This window comes from Schistocerca cancellata, chromosome 10, assembly GCF_023864275.1.
Source record: "Schistocerca cancellata isolate TAMUIC-IGC-003103 chromosome 10, iqSchCanc2.1, whole genome shotgun sequence".
Taxonomy (NCBI): Eukaryota; Metazoa; Arthropoda; class Insecta; order Orthoptera; family Acrididae; genus Schistocerca; species Schistocerca cancellata.
In genome coordinates, this window is record NC_064635.1 from 101,188,797 (window position 1) to 101,213,339 (window position 24,543).

Consider the following 24,543-nt stretch of genomic DNA (forward strand, 5'->3'; position numbering starts at 1 on the left):
ACCCATATTTTTGAATTTCATTATGATCTTCTTTAACCCATTATTAACAATGGGTCTCTTCTCAGACTTTTCAGTCAGCAATACTCTCTCAATGTGGCACTAATTTGCTGGCATTCACATAAAACAGTTTCACTTACAGTGCCCAGTCTCTCTTCTCAATACCCGCACTGTCCGCTCTCGTTATCACTTATCAAATGACATTGCGGATGTCATATAACCTATGTACAGCACTTCATTTGCACCTGGTAGCCACAACTGGAACTAATTTGTTTTTCTGTGTAAATTGGTCCTGCATTACCATATCTACTAAGGTTTGCTGCCATACAGTAATTACAAACCACAATAGACTTCTGTCAGTACCTGGACTTTATTATACCCACCCAGTGCATAAAAGGGCATCTCAAATGATCAAAAGTTTGTTTTGCCCATGCGAGAGCTACACAGAGATGCTGAAAGTTCTGAACTGCAGATACTTGGAAACAGATGCAGACTATCCAGTGAATGCCTACTTACGAAGTTTCAAGAACCAGCTTCAAGTGAGAAATCTAATAATGGATTACGATCCCTTACTTTTGCTCCTGCAAGTCTCATGAAGACAAGATGCTCAGCATTATTTAAGCAGTCATTTGACTCATGCTCCATACACAAATGGAATGGGAAAAGCTCTAATAACTGGTACAATGGGCAGAACACTTCACACTGGTTTGACACTAGAAAGAGAAATGAAGATTAAGCAAAAAATAGGAAAGGACACCACTAACACATAGCTGGTTGAAGCAGGAAGCACTGAAACACTTACAGTACAGAGAGTTAATTAGCTTGTGAACTCCCTCCCCCCTCCCCCCCCCCCCCCTCTCTCTCTCTCTCTCTCACGAATGCGCATGTCCACAAACACATACACACACACACACTTGTACCTCGAATCTTTCCTCAGATTTGTTTATTTTGATTGTTCTAACACTTTCACAGTGCTAATTATAATTTAGATTCACTATCACCATCAACCATTTGAAAAGCACCTATTGGATAAAGCCCTCCTCTATGCTTTTCCATGTTCTGCAGCCTTCAGCTAGAGGCATATAAGTTGCTCCTGCACATTTTCTAATCTCATCTGTGCACTGTCGATAAGGCCACTGTCTCTGCATTTTCATACCTTCTGTAATCTAACAAATAACTTGCTTTGTTTATTAATTCACCTGGCTTTATTTCTCACCCAGCTCCATTCTGTTTTCATTATAAATATACTTGTGTACAAACTCCAATTAGCCCCCTGATCATTTGCATCTTTTCCTGTCTCTTCTAGAGATTCCCAACATTCCACTTTTGATTGCTGTTTCTCAGTTCATTTCCACATTAAAAGTCCATGTCTCATTGCCATAAATCAATGCTGTTAACATGCCCTGATAGCAATTTTTCTTTTAAGATCCACCAGAGATTTAGTTTTCAACACTGTACCAAGTTTATTAAAGCCACTCTAGGCCACTTTTAGTCTTCTTTTTATCCAGTCATTGTCTTCCATTGAGCAACGGAGTTTTTGCTACTGCTTTGTTACAGAATTGTGGAATCTTATAGGTTGGTGAGTGGGTGCTGGAACAAATATGCTATTTGACCAGAGTCTTCCAATTTTTTACAATTTGTGCCAATTGAAGACTGGAGTGAAACTTTTTAAGCTAGAGTGCTTCAAATTGTTTCATTGAATATTAAGGGAAATGAGAAACATAAACTTTCATCTTGTTTTAATTTTTCTTTCTCAAATACTTTAAATGAGACATTTGGATCATATTTGGAGAAAGATGCAGCAGATTTTTTGTCAAATACAGCAGTTATGTTGGTACAGATGAGCTAGTTAATGAAATGGCAGCTTTCAAATTCCTGTAGAAAGAGCTAATAAAGAACACTGACACAGTTCCCCATTTGGATATTTTGAAGATATTTCTCTCCAAAGTATGAGTTACAAGATCCTTATCTAAACATTGAAATAGCTTTGATAATATTTATGACAATTCCAAACACTGCAGCATCTTGTCAATGCATTTTTAGAAAATTCAAGATCACAAGCACCACTGTAGGTCAAGTATAGGTGAAGGAGAGAGTCAAATTCCTCTATCTTGTAGACAGAATGTGACATTGTTGCTAAATCTGATTTCAATGATTTAATCAATTAGTTTGCTTCACTCAAAGCGTGGATATGGAAATTAAATTATAATAAAAACACAATTCTCGGAAAGTAATATGTTCTCAACATCTAATTATAGCCTTTTTCTTTATTTCCAGTTAAAAACTTATACACTCCTAATAATTTATGAGAAGCCACTGCAGGATTCAAGTTAGCTTCTTATTTCCGTAGAGAAAATATGGAAAATGGAGGAGTTGCCATATTTGTCAGAAACTGTTTTGCTTTCAAGAATATTGATATTAATAGTTTTTGCTCAGAGCAGCACTTAGAAGCTTGTGCAGCAGAAGTAGTATTTCATAATTAGTCCTTTATAATACACTACTGGCCATTAAAATTGCTACACCACAAAGATGATGTGCTACAGACACGAAATTTAGCCGACAGGAAGAAGATGCTGTGATATGAAAATGATTAGCTTTTCAGAGCATTTACACAAGGTTGGCGCCGGTGGCAACATCTACAATGTGCTGACATGAGAAACGTTTCCAACCGATTTCTCATACACAAACAGCACTTGACCGGCGTTGCCTGGTGAAACGTTGTTTTGATGCCTCGTGTAAGGAGGAGAAATGCGTACCATCACGTTTCCAACTTTGATAAAGATCAGATTGTAGCCTATCGCGATTGCGGTTTATCGTATCGCAACATTGCTGCTTGCGTTGGTGGAGATCCAATGACTGTTTGCAGAATATGGAATCAGTGGATTCAGGAGGGTAATACGGAACGCCGTGCTGGATCCCAACGGCCTCATATCACTAGCAGTTGAGATGACAGGCATCTTATCTGCATGGCTGTAACGGATCGTACAGCAACGTCTTGATCCCTGAGTCAACAGATGGGGACGTTTGCAAGACAACAACCATCTGTATGGACAGTTCGACAACGTTTGCAGCAGCGTGGACTATCAGCTCGGAGACCATGGCTGCAGTTACTCTTGTCGCTGCATCACAGACAGGAGTGCCTGCGATGATGTACTCAACGATGAACCTGGGTGCACGAATGGCAAAACGTCATTTTTTCGGATGAATCCAGGTTCTGTTTACAGCATCATGATGGTCGCATCCGTGTTTGGCGACATCATGATGAACGCACATTGGAAGCGTGTATTCGTCATCACCATACTGGCGTATCATCCTGCGTGATGGTATGGGGTGCCATTGGTTACATGTCTCGGTCACCTCTTGTTCACATTGACGGCACTTTGAACAGTGGACATTACATTTCAGATGTGTTATGACCCGTGGCTCTACCCTTCATTCGATCCCTGCGAAACACTACATATCAGCAGGATAATGCACGAACACATGTTGCAGGTCCTGTACGGGCCTTTCTGGATACAGAAAATAGTCGCCTGCTGCCCTGGCCAGTACATTCTCCAGATCTCTCACCACTTGAAAACGTCTAGCCAATGGTGGCTGAGCAACTGGCTCGTCACAATACGCCAGTCACTACTCTTGATGAACTGTGGTGTCATGTTGAAGCTGCATGGGCAGCTGTACCTGTACACGCCATCCAAGCTCTGTTTGACTCAATGCCCAGGTATATCAAGGCCATTATTACAGCCAGAGGTGGTTGTTCTGGGTATTGATTTCTCAGGATCTATGTACCCAAATTGCGTGAAAATGTAATCACATGTCAGTTCTAGTATAATATATTTGCCCAATGAATACCCGTTTATCATCTGCATTTCTTCTTGGTGTAGCAATTTTAATGGCCAGTCAGTAGTGTAGTAGGTATATACAGATCACCTTCAGGAAATTTTGACCTCTTCATAAAAAATCTGGAAACTCTGCTGTCCCATCTCATAGCAAAAAACAAGGAAATAGTGGCTGCTGGGATTTTAATGTGGATTTATTGATAAGCTCTGTCAGTGAATAATTATTGCAGTCAGTAACACTATCATTCAATTTAGTTCCTACTGTGAATTTTGCTAATAGGATATGTAAATGCTCTGAGACTGCCGTTGATAATATCTTTGTAGACAAATCTAGAGAAAAAAGTCATATCACAAAACCAATAGTAAATGGGCTATCTGATCATGACATGCAGCATCTTGTGTTAAATGTTGAAACTTGTCAGGATAAAAAATCTATTAAATCTGAATACGGGAAGGTAATAAATAAGTCAAAAAATCTGACTCAAATGGAAAATACAATGTGTTCATTAATAAAGTTGCCTCCACTTTTGAAAATTGTTTTCCCCTAAAGGTAACTCAAATCACACAGAAGTCAAAAAATAAACTGTGGAGTACACAAGAAATAAAGATATCATGTAGGACAAAAAGGAGACTGTATGTACTATCTAGGAACAGCTCTGATGTTAGAACTATATCACAAAGGATACTGCAAAATATTGAAGCAAGTAATCCAGAAATCAAAGCAGCTTTATTATGAGAAAAAGCTAATTACATCAGGTAAGAAAATAAAAACTGTATGCGATATTGTGAAGACAGAGACAGGTGGGACCAAACAGGAAGAGGAACAGATAGCTCTAAAAATAAATGAGACTTTGGTAACAAGTACATGTAGTGTTACAAACATCTTAAACAAGTACTTCATTTCTGTTACTAACAGCTTGGGGTTATCAGGTTCAGTGAACAGTGAAATGGAGTATCTGAGACCAGTCTTTAAAAATAACTTCATTAAAATAGAAATGACACTCACATCTCCCAAAGAAGTAGCATCCATCATGAAATCCTTAAAACTTAAGTATTCCAGTGGATATGATAACATATCAGCAAAGTTAATCAAAGAGTGCTCATGCAAGTTGAGTTATATCTTAAGTTATTTGTGTAATCAATCTCTTATCAGCAGAACATTTCCAGACTGGCTAAAACATGCTGAAGTTAAGCCTCTTTACAAGAAGGGGGATAAAGAGATACCATCAAACTATCAACCTATTTCAGTTTTGCCAGCTTTCTCAAAAATATTTGAAATGGTTTTGTTCAAGCATCTCCTTGAGCATATGACTGCAAATAATATATTGTCCATGTCACAATTTGGATTTCTTAAGGGTTCTGATTTAGAGAAAGCTATTGACACTTACATTAAGAATGTACTCAATTCATTAGATAATAAATTAGAGGCTACTGGCATTTTCTGTGATCTGCCAAAAGCCTTTGACTGTGTGAATCACAGCATTCTCTTAAGTAAATTAAAATATTATCTTGTCACCAGCAATGCTGTGAAATGGTTTGAGTCTAATCTATCTAACAGGAAACAAAGGGTGTCATTGCAAAATACCTGTGCAGTGAGCAGTCAGTCTTCATCATGTGTTGTTCCTCAAGGTTCCATCTAGGGCCCATTGCTTTTTCTTGTGTACATTAATAACCTCTCATCTGTTACATTGCCAGATGCTAAGTTTGTTTTGTTTGCAGATGATACAATCATTGCAATAAGTAGCAAGTCAAGTACAAATTTAGAAATAGCTGCTAATCCAATTTTCACTGACATTAATGAGTGGTTTAAATCTAATTCACTGTCATTAAACTCTGAGCAGACCCATTCATGAGTATAATATATAAAGACATGCAGATCAAAGAGGTTGACAGTGTTAAACTTCTGGGATTACAACTTGATAATAAATTCAGTTGGGAAGGGCATACCACAGAATTGCTTAAGTGCCTACAAAAGTCTGTATTTGGCATGAGAATTATGTCTGATGTAGGAGAGATAAGTATAAAAATCTTGCATACTTTGGTTACTTTCATTCTATTATGTCATACAGGACCATACTCTGAAACAACTCATCAAACAGACTAAAAGGTTTTAGAGTGCAAAAGTGTGTTATAAGAATCATTCATTGTGTAAATTCAAGAACATCTTGTAGAAACCTGTTCAAGGAACTTTGTATTCTAACCACTGTTGCTGTTGTTGTTGTTGTGGTCTTCAGTCCTGAGACTGGTTTGATGCAGCTCTCCATGCTACCCTATCCTGTGCAAGCTTCTTCATCTCTCAGTACTTACTGCAACCTACATCCTTCTGAATCTGCTGAGTGTATTCATCTCTTGGCCTGCCTCTATAATTTTTACCCTCCATGTTGCCCTCCAATGCTAAATTTGTGATCCCTTGATGCCTCAGGAATGTCCTGCCAACCGGTCCCTTCTTCTTGTCAAGTTGTGCCACAAACTCCTTTTCTCCCCAATTCTATTCAATATCTCCTCATTAGTTATGTGATCTACCCATCTAATCTTCAGCATTCTTCTGTAGCACCACATTTCGAAATCTTCTGTTCTCTTCTTGTCTAAACTATTTATGGTCCATGTTTCACTTCCATACATGGTTACACTCCACACAAATACTTTCAGAATCAGCTTCCTGGCACTTAAATCTATACTCGATGTTAACAAATTTCTCTTCTTCAGAAACGGTTTCCTTGACATTGCCAGTCTACATTTCATATCTTCTCTACTTCGACCATCATCTGTTATTTTGCTCCCCAAATAGCAAAACTCCTTTACTACTTTAAGTGTCTCATTTCCTAATCTAATTCCCTCAGCATCACCTGATTTAATTTGACTACATTCCATTATCCTCCTTTTGCTTTTGGTGATGTTCATCTTATATCCTCCTTTCATGACACTGTCCATTTCGTTCAACTGCTCTTCCAAGTCCTTTGCTGTCTCCGACAGAATTACAATGTCATCAGCGAACCTCAAAGTTTTTATTTCTTCTCCGTGGATTTTAGTACCTACTCCAAATTTTTCTTTTATTTCCTTTACTGCTTGTTCAATATACAGATTGAATAACATCGGGGAGAGGCTACAACCCTGTCTCACTCCCTTCCCAACCACTGCTTCTCTTTCATGCCCCTTGACTCTTATAACTGCCATCTGGTTTCTGTACAAATTGTAAATAGCCTTTCGCTTCCTGTATTTTACCCCTGCCACCTTTAGAATTTGAAAGAGAGTATTCCAGTCAACATTGTCAAAAGTGTTCTCTAAGTCTACAAATGCTAAAAACATAGGTTTGCCTTTCCTTAATCTTTCTTCTAAGATAAGGTCAGTATTGCCTCCCGTGTTCCAATATTTCTACGGAATCCAAACTGATCTTCCCCGAGGTCGGCATCTACCAGTTTTTCCATTCGTCTATACAGAATTTGTGTTAGTATTTTGCAGCTGTGACTTATTAAACTGATTGTTGGGTAATTTTCACGTCTGTCAACACCTGCTTTCTTTGGGATTGGATTTATTATATTCTTCTTGAAGTCTGAGGGTATTTCGCCTGTCTCATACATCTTGCTCACCAGATGGTAGAGTTTTGTCAGGACTGGCTCTCCCAAGGCTGCCAGTAGTTCTAATGGAATGTTGTCTACTCCGGGGGCCTTGTTTTGACTTAGGTCTCTCAGTGCTCTGTAAAACTCTTCACTCAGTATCGTATCTCCCATTTCGTCTTCATCTACATTCTCTTCCATTTCCATAATATCTGGAGCATGAAATTTCAAACTTCTTCTTGTCTAAATTGCATTTGTCCACATTCCACTTCCATACAAGGCTACACTTCAGACAAAGGCCTTCAGGAAAGATTTCCTGACATCTAAATTTATATTAGATGTTAACAAATTCCTCTTTTTCTGAAACCTTTTCTTGCTGTTGCCAATCTACATTTTATATCCTCTCTACTTCAGCCACCATCCTGTATTTTTCTGACCAAATAGCAAAACTCATCTACTACTTTTAGTGTCTCATTTCCTACTCTAATTTTCTCAGCATAGCATGGTTTACTTCCACTACATTCCATTGCCCCTGTTTTACCTACTGATGTTCTGTCTATAACCTCTTAACAACGACACATTCCTTTCCATTGTTATTTTCATGCCCAGTGCCATCTCTGACAGAATTATCACATCATCAGAAAAATGCAAAGTTTTTATTTCTTATTCCTGAAATTTAATTCCTTTTCCAAATTTCTCCCTGGTTTCCTTTATTGCTTGCCGAAAGTACAGATTGAACAACTTTGTGGTTAGGCTACTACCTCACTCAGTCCCTTCTCAACTTTTGCTTAGCCTTCACTTCTTTCTGCTCTTATAACTACAGACTGGTTTCTATTAAAGCTATAGATAATCTTTTGGTCCTTTTATCATTGCTACATTTAACATTTCAAAAAATTCGAAAGTCCAGTCCACACTGTCAAAAGCTTTCTCTACATTGACACATGCCGTAAAGGTATGTTTGCCCATCTTCAATCTATCTTCTTGGACAAGTATTGTCTGATGTGTTTTTACATTTCTCTGGAACCCAAACTGATCTGCTCCAAGGTCAACATCTACCAGTTTTCCACTCTTGTCTAAATAATTTGTGTCAAATTTTGCAACCATGACATATGGTTTGGTAGAATTCACACCTGTCAACATATGCCTCATTTGGGATTGGACTCATGTGTATTTGTTTAACGTGATCTGATTAGAGTTTTCTGGCCCTCTCTTATATTGGACCAGGGTTTCACACATACAGTACCTCCTTTTACAGCATAGTTACATAAGAAATAAACAATTGTAATATGACAAATAATGTAATATTAAAATGAACTGAGTATCAGTAGAGACAGTGCAAGTAAATAATATTGACTAAGAACTAATAAGGTTACTACTGTCAGTACTTGTACTACTGCTGCTGTCGCCACTAATCATGATGATGATGATGATGATGATGATGATGGTGATGGTGATGATGACAATGATGATACTGGCAGATATAAAAAGAACTTATATGTGTGAAAGCAAGATGTTTTCTGATACAGCGAGTTCTGGGGGAAAGGAAATTTAAGGAGGCTGCACCATCTAAGAAACTGAGAAATGAGGAAGTTCTGGATGTTAAGAGTTAATGAGTTTGTACAGGGACAATGGTAATCCTTATTGTTCCTTCAGTAAATACATCAACTGTGAAGCTGGAGGTGTCATTCAGTTCCCTAATAAAGTGAGAGGTGATTCCAGAGTGGTGCTCCTGTTCCTGAGAAGGATTTCAAGAAAGTGGATGAGTGTTAGAATGGCGCAGACAAGATTTTGCTCTGATGGAAATGGGTGTTTGTGCCATGCTGTTCAGACTGTACTGTACATGTAAGATTTACTGGACCAATAAATACAATACATGAGTGTTAAGGTCAGAAAGAGATATGAGGGGCAGTGTACATTGATAAGACAATAGAGAAGCAGAGTATGGAAATCCTGCACTTGTCTGCACACAACGTGGTGAATATGAAGAGTCAAAAGTCACAGATACATCAAACACAGGCACTCATACACAGTTCCAGGTGAAGTAAGCTTTCCTGAACAAGACCTTGAAGGGTAACACCACTGAAATCGATAATAAATTGGAAGTACACTGTCCAGTGACATGAAGGCGACCGTCTGTCAGAAACCTGCATTATCAGTTTTTGCAGCAAGGGCCACTGTCAGGCATGTAGGAAGAGAGTCAGTGAGGTTCTGGAAGCAACCGACAGGGATGTAGAGCTGCGCCAATTCCAGTCCCGTGGCCAGCTATGCTAGATTTCTAGGTTGAGAATCCATGGCGCGAACTGTCCACTCATGATGGTCCCACGGATTCTTGATCGGGCTTAAGTCCAAAGTGTTAGGTGGGCAGGGGAGTACAGTAAACTCATCCTGGGGCTCTTCAGACCACTCATATACACTTTGAGCTGTGCGACACACTGCATTGTTCTGCTGGTAGATGCCATCATGCAGTGGAGAAACAAACGGCACGTTGGGGCAGACATGGTCCCCAAGGATAGATGCATATTTGTGTTGATCCATTGTGCCTTCCAAAATGACAAGATCACCCAAGGAATGCCACAAATAGATTTCCCAGACCACAATGCTCCCTCTTCATTTGATTTCAGACATTTCATGCTGTATAAGCTGATGGATATCTGTCTGAGTTGGCACAAAATGTAACCCATCTTACAAGGCTGACTGTTGCCACTCACTGGACATCCAACTGCAGTATTGGCATGCAAATTCCAGTCTTTGTTGCAGATGAATAGCTGTCAGATGGCTGCATGAACCATGTGCTTCCTACAGAGGCCCCATACGCAGCTATGTTAACTGTACAGTTGTTGTGGAGACTCAGTTGGTAGCCCCTCAGTTCACCTGGGCAGTAAGTTTCATGTCTATTTGCCTCTACACATCTCTGCAAGTGTCGTTCATCCCTGTCATCTATGGCCCGAGGTGCATCACAGTTATTACAATGCCAGTTTTGGACAGCGCCATTTTGCCATGCACAATATAGTTTAACCGTGGGTGCACGTGAACAGTTTACAAACTTAGCCATTTCGGAAACACTTTCACCCTTTGCCTGAAAGCCAATGATCATGCCACTCTGGACATCAGATAAATCATTCCTTTTCTGCATTTTGACGATGACTGCAGTGAAACTTCCTGGCAGATTAAAACTGTGTGCCCGACCGAGACTCGAACTCGGGACCTTTGCCTTTCGCGGGCAAGTGCTCTACCATCTGAGCTACCGAAGCACGACTCACGTCCGGTATTCACAGCTTTACTTCTGCCAGTACCTCGTCTCCTACCTTCCAAACTGTAAAGTTTGGAAGGTAGGAGACGAGGTACTGGCAGAAGTAAAGCTGTGAATACCGGACGTGAGTCGTGCTTCGGTAGCTCAGATGGTAGAGCACTTGCCCGCGAAAGGCAAAGGTCCCGAGTTCGAGTCTCGGTTGGGCACACAGTTTTAATCTGCCAGGAAGTTTCATATCAGCGCACACTCCGCTGCAGAGTGAAAATCTCATTCTGGATGACTGCAGTGTTTTCTGCATCCCCGTGACATGCTTTACAGACCCTCCACTGCTAGTACTCCCACCGGCGCCTGTGTATGGTAATTGCACACTGATGTCAAACATAACCAGCGGTCACTTTAATGACTTGACCTTACATAAGTGTTTTGTGCAAGTTTCTTTTCAGGTCAAGAGGAAAGAGCTTTTTATATTTTTGTAGGACATGAGAGGGATGCTGATGCCTTCTTGTACATTGTAGTTACATGCTCAGTCGAATTTTGATTTTCATTTATTGCTTTTTGCTGAGGGAGAGAAGTTGATATTTGTCCCATTTAGGACTGAAGATGATAGGGATTCCCAGTATTTCAGGCTAATGGGACTAGAATTGAAAAACCAGTACCACTTAGGTTTTGGAGAGTTAAGGTTTAACCCTATATTCTGTGCCTATTTTGAGAGTACACATGTGTCAGTATTGAGATTCTCTATAGCTGTTTAGGATTTATTGGGTTTGCACTTAGATACAACTGGAGATCATCAGCGTATATATGGAATTTGCAGTAGGACAAAACTGATGACACATCATTCACATAGAGTGAAAAAATATAGCACGTAATACTGAATCCTGTGGGACACCTGATACTACCTGCCTACATTGTGATTTTATGGTGCCAGATATTGTTGGCTACATCTCAGGCCCCTGAACAGTGCAGGAAGACTTCAGATATGTTCAGTAATCAGGTGCTGTGGCAACGTCCTTTTTAGGTATTGGCTTAATTAGTCCCCGTATCCAGACCTCAGTGAAAATATTTGTGATTAAGGAGCGGTTTGTTGTAGTGGTCAGTGGTGGTCAGTATTAAGCTTCATCATTTGGACTGTGATGCCATTGTGTCCAGTAGATGTTGATCTGATACGCACAATAGCAAGTAACGTGGCCCTTGGACAGCCCCTACATATATTCCCTCTGCTTGTCAGTCTTTCATTCTTTGCTTAGTGCTTCAATTTTCCAACAGGCGGCTTCTATGTTTCCTCTAGTTATGTATGCTTCTACTACAGCCTTGCATTTATCCTCTACTGATTCCTGCTTAAACTATTCGGACTTTCAGTGAACCTCATTTTTTAGACATCTGTATTCCATTTCATCTGCTTAATTGGCTGCATTTTTATATTTTCTCCTTCTATCAGTTAAATTCAGTATCTCCCAAGCTATCCAAATACTTCTGCTAATCCTTGTCTTTTTAACTATGTGATCCTCTGCTGGTTTCACTGTTTCATCTGTCTAAGCTAGACACTTATTTTCTGTTGTATTCATTTCCCCTGGTTTATTGCAACAATGACTAGCACTTCCTCTGAAATTCTTGACAATTTCTGGCTATTTCAATTTATCGTGGTCCCATCTTCTAACTTTTTGCAATTTCTTCAGTTTCAGCCTGCACTGAATTGTGGTCCGAGTCTACATCTGTCCATGGAAATGTGTTGCAGTTTAAAATCAGGTTTTGAAATCTCTGTGTTACCATTGTATATTCAATCTAAGAATTTCAGTGTCCCTAGATACCTTTCACATATACAATTTTGCCACTTGATTATTAAACTAAGCAATAGTTAAATTATTCTAGCAAGTGGCTTCCTCTTTCATTCCCTTCCCCCAACTCATGTTGTCCTACGTTTTTCCTTTCTCTTCCTTTTTCTACCGCCAATCAATCAGCACAATTAAATTTTCATATCCTTCAACTATTTGAATAATTACCTTCATCTCATCACACATTCTGACAATCTATTCATCATCTGCAGAGCTAGTTGGTATAGAAAGTCATACTACACTGGTTGGCTTTGGATCTATCTTGGCTACATGTTTGTGTCAATATTTTTCAACCATTATTTGTTAAACTGATGGTTCGTTAGTTTTCACATCTGTCTTTTTATCTTGCACACCATTCAGTGCTTTGTCAAATTCTTCTCCAGTAACTTATCTCCCATCTCGTCTTCTATAGCCTTGCATTTGACCTCTAGCCATTCCTGCCGAGACATTCTGCACTGATATTTATATTTTGATCAAATTATTATTCTCTTGTGAAGATTCAGAAATCTGTTGTGAGTTTTGCACCACTTCTTCGTGGGAAGAGCAAAGACTTTTCAAAAAACTTAACTACTGTAAGTGATAATTTATATTTCACATGAAATAGTTTGCAGAAGGTGTAGTGTTCTCAAGATCAAGAACAGAGTTCGCATTGTCCCTGAATTTATTTGTGTCGTGATCATCTTCGATCACGACCGGATATGAGACATAGCAACTACGAACAGAGAAACCTAAGGGACCAGACAGATCTGGAAATTTTCTTTGCTATTCTACACTACATGTTAAAAGAAGTTGGATTTAAATCACAAACAAGGTAAACAGCAATGCCTCTTCTGCCTTAACTACGACGTTTGCTGACATGCAGTCAGTCCCTGGTAGCTGTTTGAAAACTATAAAAACACAGTTATTTCTGTTGCTATTAATAGGAGATGGATAGCATAGAAATACTTTAAGTAATAAGCAGGCAATACTGTAGTCAGTATTGCTAACAATAGGCTCCATACAATTTCTATTTTCTATCTCTCTGGATGTTTCCTTAAACAAAGTCCTTTAACATCTTCGATATTTCATCTTAGATGCACACATAAATTCTTACGTAGCACTGAACAATAGTAATATTTTATAATAACTAATTACTGATAGCAGACCACACCATACACACGTCCACTGTCTTTAAAAAATATCACGACTGTGGTAACAGAAGAGGATTACATTCTTCAGCTGTCAAAAAATAAGAAACACAAAATATCTCTATTGATATAATTTATGAACAATTCATATTCCACACCATGGCGTGTAAGGTATTCTTCGAAACATCAGGTGGTCGCTGCTCAGCGACAATCTAAGAGATTTTTACACAAATTGTATGGCTTTTATGAGCCTGCATGGTTAGGTTATCGAATGTAAGTTTATTTAAGCTATTGAAACAGATACTAATATTACAATTTCTATTAGACCTTGTCTTTTTAAGTGTGTGATCCTCTGTTGCCTTCCATATTTCATTTCTCAAAGGTACCCATTTGACATCTACTGTATTTCTTTCCCTTGTTCCAATCCTATATTTCCTAACAGTCCCTCTGAAACTCTTCACAAGCTCTGGTTCATTCAATTTTTCCAGATATATCTCCATTTTTTTACCTTATACAATTTCTCCATTTTTAATATATAGTTCATAACCAATAAAATACAATCAGAGCCTACATCTGTCCTTGGAAATCTACGTTCAATATCAGTACACAGTGTATCATCATTAACCGTGCAGTAGTCGCACCATTATTTGCACCATTAGTACTCACTGTGGACTGTCAGTCTGCATTGAGATAAATGTGGATTTATAAATAAAAATCAACAAAATAATTGTGATACATGAATCACTATGTCTAAATTTTAATGGTAGCTCAGATTTCCATGTGTTCTGAAACAAGCTGATAATACAACCAGTAACAAAAATCTCTTCATACAGTACCACTGTCTGTGTTAGTGGCATAAATTACCAGGGAATTGATGCCTCTAAAATTCAGCAGGGAATAAGATATGACCATAGGCAATCAGTAGTGTGTCTTGAGAAACTGTAGACAGCACACAATTGTCACCTGTCTACACCTCCTTTTGTCTTGTGCACAACTGCCACTTCTGCTTTGTCCATCCCTTTAACACTGTCATTATGGTGGAGACTGGATACAAGTATAATTCAACATTTTCACCTTTCTTAGGCATAAATGGTATAAGAGTATAAGATTTTTTGAAGGCAAATTTGAAGCCTCTGGATGATTATTGGCTTTGTGTATTCAAGGGGCAATTCCATTTCCCAAAAATATGTGAACAGAATAATTAACTGACCTCTCCCTAACAAAAGAATGTAACTAATGGAAGGTAACACCACAATAATAAGAAAACCCTTGAGAATAAAGTACAGTATTCCAGAAATGGTTTCCCTTTTACTGTTTCTCCTAGAGGCAACAATGTAAATCATACCAAATTCTGCTGCTCAGATGGGACAGTCAGTCTGCAATTCTTGACCATTTCACCACTGCAGCTCCAGTAAGAATGAAACAAAGGAGGAACATATTACTGCCAACAGGAAGGTACTTGGGTCATTTTTTTCCTTGATCTGAAGGGATTGAAAGGAAAGGAAAAAATGTATTCGTGCAGACTGTCAGTCTGCATGTGACTACTGCAGGGTTAATGGTGTAAATGCACACAGTTGAAAGTGCACGACATTAGAAGCAAAAAAGTCTCATTAAAAACAGGTCTGCAAACGAACCGTTCATGATATAATTGTGCTTTTGCAGTTACCAGCAATTACTGATATAACACTGCATGCTGGTCCACGGTGTGATCTTCATTTACATTTTTGAGAGACAGTATGGATACGACAGAGTACACAGTCAGAGTATCACATGTGTCAGTTGTTTGGGAAACATTAGTTGTATTGTATGAGTGTTGGTAGTAATATGGAACATTACAGTAAAGAGGAGTATGCAGATATGCATTTCACGTACATTAAGGTTAACAGCAAAAGACGGGAGACTGCATAATTGTACAAAGCACCCTGGGAGTCAAACGTTTACAAGGGCGCATCAATGCCTCTGATAAAATGGGAGTTTTGCATGTGCTGTGTGAGAGGGTAGGTCACATGAATTACACCTGTGCCTGAGGATGTGGCACTGTGAACAGTAGATCACTCTCCATAAATCTCGACAAGGAAGTTGCGTCACAAATTCTTGGAATGAGGTACAGTAGTGTCTGGAAAATAATGCATTGCAATGCAATGTAGCTGTATCATCTCCAATGAGTTCAGTGTCTTAATGAGGCAGTCTTTAGTCCTAGACTAACATTCTGTGTGTGGATGCATCAATAAGCCAAAGGCAACCCTACATTTGACAATAACATTTTATTAGAGATAAGGCATCATTCACACATGATGGTAGGTCTATTTATAATAATTCTCATATTTAGTAATTGAAGCTCCAATCCACAAGCTGTGCATTAATCTCCACATTCGTAACTTTTCTTATTGAATGTGTGGTTAGGGGTACTAGGTGATCATCTAATTTGGGTCTTACATTTACTAAAGAACTCAATGGACACAATTACCTTCGGTTTCTGAGGCATCATCTTGAAGGATTGCTTCACGATGTTTCTTTTGAGCAGGGGTAGCCCAGGATTCAGCTCATGAGCTGTGCCCGGCACGAGTGCCACAGCACTCAGCCTGGCTGGTACACTTCCACCACCAGCACACCACACTGTCTGAATGTCAGGAGGGGGACAAGAGGGAACTGTGAATACATTACATTTAAACGGCAATGTAGTCACACTGCATATGAGTTGGTTTTATATTTCACATTTCTCAACAACATACATAAAAACAAAACAAATTTTCAGTTTTATTTCATTATTTTTGGCATGCTGAAGACCTAATATAATTTTTAGCTGGTACAAACTGTCAGCATATGGGCAGACACAGATAATTTAATAGATTTTCACACTCAGGTTTCCATGTAATTGTGACTTATTTAGTTTCATAATCAAAACACTGTCTTTGATACACATTTGTTAGTCAAAATATTGTAGCACTTTTCCATCATTATTACCAATATGATGAAACTACCTGAGGAAAGCAACGTAGATGTCCTGGGCAGTTTTAATGTTAAATGGATTTGTCTTTACAACCAAAACTATTAAGTACATCTGCACATGCACAGGGGCACTTTCAACTGAAACAGCAAATGGTATTGAAGACAGATATAAGATTATATGAATGCGTGGTGTCTGTTCTTTCGGACATTTCATATAATTGATATGCCAACGTAGGCAATAGATCCACCCTCTTCAGTGCGGTTGCACACATACGTCCGACATCCTGTGGGAATCACACAGTGAAATGGACAGGACTGTGGATAGGTGGCACTCGCTGGGAATGTGGATCGGCTGTGAGGCGTGCCCAGATAGTCAACGCAGTTGCGATAGCACGGTGTCCCGGATGGTTTAGTAGTTAACCCACCTGCCTAGAAAGCAGGAGATCCCGAGTTCAAAACCTAGCCTGGTACACTGTTTCATTCTTTGCTACTGATTCCACTTAATGTCCCACTGCAGCTGACAGTAGTGATCCCCTTTCATTTACAGATATAAGATTGGCAGTGCACTCAAAATGTTTATGAAACTATCCTTGTAATTCTTCCAAAGCCACAATGAATCCTCCAAACCTCACATTTTATTTAATGTCAGTGAGCTTAGGAAACTGGACTGTATTTGTCAGAATTTGTTCCTTCTATAACATGATTTTCTTTTCCAAATGCATCCCCATCAGATCACAATGAAGTTGTGTTTCTCACTTTGCAATGTCTTACTGTAGGCAGTGTGCAGTCAAGTCCACTTAAAATGCGAGATCTGCAGTCCATTTAAGATGTTCTAATTTTCATTCCTATACTCCATTTCCCTTCACAAATTCACCAATAGCAAGTTTTAAATACAAAAAGCATTCCTGGGATGCCCCTTGACTTAACCAATGTAATTTGCAGGTAACTGGATTGTGTTTATCAAAGTGTGTCCCTTCTATAGCATCCCCATCAAATCAGAAAGTCTCCACACTCTTTGTTCAGTTCTATTGAAAATGATTGCAACTGACAACGAAATAATGTGTGCAGCTTCAGAAATTTTATTATTTGTGTCACCAATTTCTTCACATGTTCCATGCCTGCAAATTTAGTACAAAATGCATCAAGATTTAAAGAACAATGAAACCCATCTGTCGAATGTCATAGTTTTTCACTCTTTCATTGTCAACTAAATCTTTAAATTCTTTCTGCACGGTACCATAATGTTGTGTCAAGTAAAATTTGCGGTATTCGTCACTTATGTTACTGCATAAAATATACTGAGAATTCCCACACACTTTTAATGACTTGTGATGATAGATCGCTTGGGTGCCTCTTTTTGTGCAAACACGATCTATCTGTGAAGTCCTTCATACCGTGAACAAATAGTGGAGGTCAAACAGCACAGATACCATGGTTCTGTTGAACTGACGAGAGTTGTGCTGACAGAAAAATGCCACACAGCAACACTCAATGAAATGTCATGCTGTTCTGGGTACTTTCGAGAAGGAGCAAGCAAAGCCAAGAAAGGTAGCACACCTGCACGCGTGATGTTTAGCACACTGTGGCCAGCCCTGCCTTAGAGCAACACCAGAGGATGGGGTACATGCATGGTGGAGCACTGGAACATTTTTCTGCTTGATGAGATGACATCTAACATGCCAATAAGGCCAAAGATGCATTAGGCAAGGAGAACCTATATGTGGCCTCCGAGATCGTTTTATCTGAACCCCATCATTTTGTGTGTTTGGGGCCACTTTAAAGATGTAATGTATGCCACACTTGTTAATGAGGTTGAAGAATTGGAATAGAGATTTGCCAAGAATTCCAAAATGATCCAGTTGTGTTTGAAAGGATATGAAACTCACTGCAGCAGAGACAGGTACAGACCTGCATCTGCTTACAAGAACAGCACTTTGAACACCTCTGACTTTAACTACTGTCATGTAACAGTTGTTGTTCATTAAAAACTTCTACACCTCTGCCAAAGTATTTCTAATAACTTTTCTTAATTTGTACAGTATTTGTACCTCTTCATAACTGGGACGACATTTACACAGAATCAAGTCAGTGGTTGCTGGTAACCACAAAGTCGCTGTTATCTTACAAGTGGTTCATTTACAGACCCATATTTGCTGAGACAATTTGCTTATAGTATCATGTACTTTCAACTGTATGGTTTTACACCATTAACTATGACACACTCTGTGTAATCAATTTGAAACCTTCACATGTCCCCTGATCTCTTCCACATATATCACCTTCTTTCAAGATTCTTAAACTATGTGTTGCAATTTTAAAGTATGCTGTGTGTAAAATTCCTCTTTCATTCCTTCCCCAAGTCCATGTTCTCCTACTATTTTTCCTTCTCTTCCTTTTCCTATTACCAAATTCTAGCCAGGAATCACAATTAATCTGAATAATTGGCTTCATCTCATCATACAATCTTTCAACCACTTCATCATCTGCAGAAATAATTGGTTTGTAAACTTGTACTACATCTGCAGTGGATTGAAGACCTCAGATTTTAAGTAGACTTGACAGCACACTGCCCAAACATGGACATTCAAATGTTGGACTATTTTACCCCTAGAACATTGTTCCCAAAAGGATGTCATCATCATTAAGCTCCATAGTAGAGTTGCATGCCCAAGGGTATAACAAAAAGTAATGGTTGTAGCTTCCAGCAACTGTTGGTGTGTGGTTTGATACAGCTGAGCCTTTTTTAGGCCTTTTAAACTCTTCCACACTAAATGCAGCACTGACAGTCTATTTACCAGGTACAAGTGGAAGACACCACTAGCATTGAAAAAGGAATGAACACTGCCTTCACTTTGGACCCAAGTTTTGCTGTCGTCATCCTGGTCTTCCAGAAACCCCTTGTGCCACCAAAATTCTCAAATGCTGCTCAATCACTTGACGCATTTTGGCACCAGACTTCCCATTGTTTCACACAGATTTGATTCATACCTTTATTTCGGTGTATGTTGGATCGTATCTGGAATCGGACCACAACACACAGCTTCACACAGTGACATGCCCCAATTGTCTGTTGGCTCAGAGAAAGGGGTGGTTGGTCACATTGGAAAGCTAACAGCCCCTACCGACTAGCCCATGTGGGTTAGCATTACTCATTGTTGAACATTTATTGTAAATGTACTTAAATTTATTATTAACTTGACGTGTTCCACTACCCAGAAGGTTCTTTTTTATGATGAGATTCACAGAACATGAAGTGTGACTGAATGATTCTCATCTGACTCTTAATCTACACAGGACAAGTAAGTATACAGGGTGATTCACGAAGATATGCAAATATTGTAATATGTTATTGTACAAGTAAAACTAAAGAAAAAAGTTTATATAAACATTGATCTGCAAATGTTTAGTTATGGAGTTACAGCTAATAAAAGATTTTGCCAGAAATTTAGCAACTTCGCTAATGTAAAGCCATCACAAAACTGTACAAGGTTAAAGTGAAGCAAAATTCCCATTTATTTTGTTGTTATTGGTCTGGTGAGTCTAATAAAACATGTCCCAGACATGTATCTGCAGTAGTTTTCCGGAACATCCAGAGAAGCAAAGATTATAATAACTGAAACAAGCAACAAAATGTGTTCATACACTTCCAGCTAAATGTGTTGAAGTTGGTGGAGACTTTGTTGAACATTTATTGTGAATGTATTGTGAAATCATACACTGTACAATTTCCTTAACACTGAGCTTTGTTTTTTTCCAGTTTACAATGAATTCAGGTGTGCCATGGTATTAATAAAAGCAGATTATCTGACAGATTCAGACAGTTTCAGTTAACGTTATTACAGTCATTTTTCCAAAATTAAATTTTCTACAACTTCTGTTGAAAACTTCGTGCATTTGTTTGTAATTGAAAAACAAATTGGGCCAAGTAGTTAATAGATTAAAAATTTTATGAAATTACTTATTTGCTTCTCTTATATATTTTACTTATACCACCTTATACATACACTTACTAATTAGTAATTTCTGTAAGTAAATATCAAACTACTTGTATGAAACCCTCTGGCTATCAGAGGTTATACATTATATGTATTCAAGTAAATATATTAGAATCTGTTTTGGTGCTTCCTTAATGTAGTGTACTCTAAATTCGTATTTTTTTTCCATGCCTTGTTTTTTAACTGTGGATAATGTTACAGCAAAGTAATGTCTCTTGCAGCTTTACTATTTGAACTGAAGCAGAGATGATTATTATATTTTGACTGAAGTTCAGTCTTGATCACACCATTTATGTTTCAATGACACAGGTAACCGGTTTCGGCTATTTTTACATAACCATCATCAGACCTGTGGATTAATTTTAGGAAATACTAGAAACCAATCTTTAAATAAAATGAACGCTGATTGGCAGTTGTGAAGTAGTGTGACAGGAAGTAGGCGGAGCCTCTGCATATTTAAGCTCGTGCTCAGCACTCATAACCATCAGTTGACTTCGTAGCAGCTGAGGAGAGCTCCTCCTACCATCCTAAGGCAGCCATGGGTATAATTAATTTTATTTTATCTTGTTAAATTTTGACGTCATTAGACACTTTCATTTTATTTAAAGATTGGTTTCTAGTATTTCCTAAAATTAATCCACAGGTCTGATGATGGTTATGTAAAAATAGCCGAAACCGGTTACCTATGTCATTGAAACATAAATGGTGTGATCAAGACTGAACTTTAGTCAAAATATAATAATCTATTGATCACTGTATTCCAAAAATGTTTACCAAAATTGTACAGAGATGATTATGTTCCCAATGCCTGTAATTGTTCTGACTGCTTTGTTTTCCCACATAGATACTGTTTGTGCAGCAGGAACATTGCCCACACATTCATACTGTTAGGCAAAATGGCAGATGTCATAGTAGGGAGACAGAAACTGACTCTTACTAACAAATGATTTTAATTTGTATAACAAGTAAGTCAAAATGTGTAAGGTATGGTTTCTTTTCACTGCATTCCTGCAGAGACAAGCTGTGCAACTGATCTAATCTTGCAGAAGTTTCTTTAAGTTAGTTATATTTCCTTAAAGTGCTGAAATGTTCTCCGTGTGGTTTTCTTTTAGCAGTGAACCAATGCTCTTGTACAGACAGTTTTTAGGGAATTATAGACCACCATGTACACCACAACAGATTGTTACTTCTGTTGCTGCAAGGGAAATGTTTTTGCATTATGTTGGTCAGAGTACAAAACAGCTACAAGGGTAATAAAAAAGAAAGGTCTTCAAAGTATTGGAAATGCAGAGAAACTGTTAATGTGGCTGTGGCCCACACTGTTGTGATTGGTACTTTCCCCACATCCAAATTACCCTCCGCACATCATGCTGAGGTGTTCAGTCTCGGCTTTGGAGCTGTCGAGAATAGAGCTCCTCTTGGATACTTCTGCCCAGTCCAATGTATGCACAGTTATTCAGTTTATGAACACAAAAGGAGTGAAATTGATTGAAATTCATTGCCAGTTGCCAAAAGTGTATGTCGAGTCATGTACGGATGTCAAAAACTTTCGCAAATGGTGCAGTGTTTACAGCTGATTGCACTGAAATCCACCGAGAAGAAAAGAGAAGGAGACCATCAATTTCTGATGATACGGTCATGAAGGTTGAGCAAACTGTGCATAAAGATTGGCAAATTACTCTCAATACTTTCTCCACTTTGATTCTTTAAGTTTTCTGAGACAACATCAACAGGATTTTAATGGAAAAGTTCTCAAGCACATGAAGTGTGACATGATATTTTTAGGATGGTATGTTCCACTTTTGAGCTTCCATGATGACAAAAGATGTTCATGACATTTAGTAGTACGTAAGTGTTAGGACATCCCACTCCATGAGATATTATTATGACATGAGCAGATGGTAGAACAACTCAAATCAATCACAACTACGAGGCAGGACGGTGAGTCAGGGTCTCCACCTGCTGCATAGGTCCATTTGTTCCTTGGCATCAGGCTTTGAAGGTGTATAGAAGAAAAGGAGAAAAAGAGAAAAGGTCATGGCTGCAAAGGACACCATGAAAAATGACTGTCAAAATGACTTATGTTAAGATGCAGTTGTCATCTTGATTGGGTCCAAGCAACATCTGTTTGAAAACGTATGTCAACCTGCTGTGATACGAGATTGTATGTTAATGGAAATAAGGTTTAAAGTTCAGTTGTTTATGCCATTCAAGTAGCTCGAAAGACAATTAACGCTCTCTTTCAGTATCAGTACATGCAATGACTAGCGGGTCCACCTCAGCCAATATCAAGAAAGGCAACTGAAAGAAATTTTATTAAATAAATCTACTGACATCAAACATAAAAGAGTTACAGATCATGCACAGGAAATGTAACTGTGGTAATAAACCAAAAGCAAACTAATTTGCATTTCAAAAGCCACAAATGACAATGAGTTGATATTTCCCAAAGTATTCTTTGCCACAATGCAGACAAAAAGGACAACATTTTGAGACTCAATTGTCACAGCTGACAAAAACTGGACACTGCACTCTATACCTGAAACATAACAATAATTACACAAGTGGCATCATTCCTCTTCACCTGAGCCACTAAAATTCAAACAAAGACAGTCTGCTGGTAAAGTCATGGTAACTATGTTTTGGGATGCCTACTGGGACCACAATAAACACTGATAGGTATTGTGAAACTAACTCAGATGGGCAATTGAGAACTGAAGAAGAGAAGTGTCGAGCAATGGTGTAAGCATTTTCCACGGCAACACTTGCCGACATTTCAGTCATCAATCCATTGCTCTCCTGCTAGAGATTGAATGGAACATCAGCCCCAACTGTTCCCTAAGCGGAATGAACATTTGGCTGGAAGACAATTCAGCTCTGTACATTATCAACTGAAATGGCTCTGTATATTTTTTTCCACTTGTATTGTAAGATATCAATCTTGTTGCTCTTGCAGATAATAGAAGTATAGGAACAAAATAGCACTAGTCTCTTACAAATAGGACAGTCAGTTAAATATCTGTTTGAATTTGTTCAGTATCAACCACTGAATACTTCTCATACAACACCATAACCTGTAATTATAATCTATTCAACCAGTTTAATAGTAAAAGCAAATAGCAATCTGGTTTTGTACGAAAAACGGATCACAGCCTGACTCACAAAACCCACACTTTACGCTGAACAGATGGTGTTCATTTTGCTACATTTATCTCTGATTAAATACACATGTAGGTGAACTAAAGATGAAAATATTATTTTATTCTGGCTATTAACACGACTTATAAGTTACGGAATTATTATTTCGGTAAACATGATGCTCACAGCGCATTTCCTAACACACAAATACATTACAAAAACTATATCTGGTGTTAATACAAACCCTCAAAAGAGACCCTTTGAGAAAAATAGTATACAGACAGTAGTATCTAATACACATATTCTTCTTCCACTATCACCCATTCTAGTTCTTTTTATTAGAAATGAAACTCCTCCAGCTGTACTTAAGATTTTATATTTATTTGGCTACTATTTTCGACGTTGCATCAACGCCATCTTCAGGCCCGTACACTTTGACGAAATCAATTGTGTGTGGCTGAGTACCAGAAGTCCACAGTGAGTCCAATACGTGCTCCACATGAATGGCGGGCAGTAACTCATTCTAATTCCATCACTAGAACCTCTTACCCAATTAGAGGCAGGGCCACGTTTGACAGCAGCCGTGAGGTCTACCAACTTAGCTGCAACCACTGTCCAGCATTCTATGTGGGCACGACGACCAACAAATTACTCATCTGTACGAACGGCCACTGCCATACTGCTGGTTAGAGAGTTATTGTGCATGCCACCTGACACAGTGTGCTCGACTTCAAAGATTGCTTCACAGCCTGTGCCATTTGGATGTTTCCTGCCAACAACAGCTTTTCTGAATTGCACAGGTGGGAACTCTCCCTAGAACATGCCCTTCATTTCATCAATCCTCGTGGCCTCAATGTTCTACAAT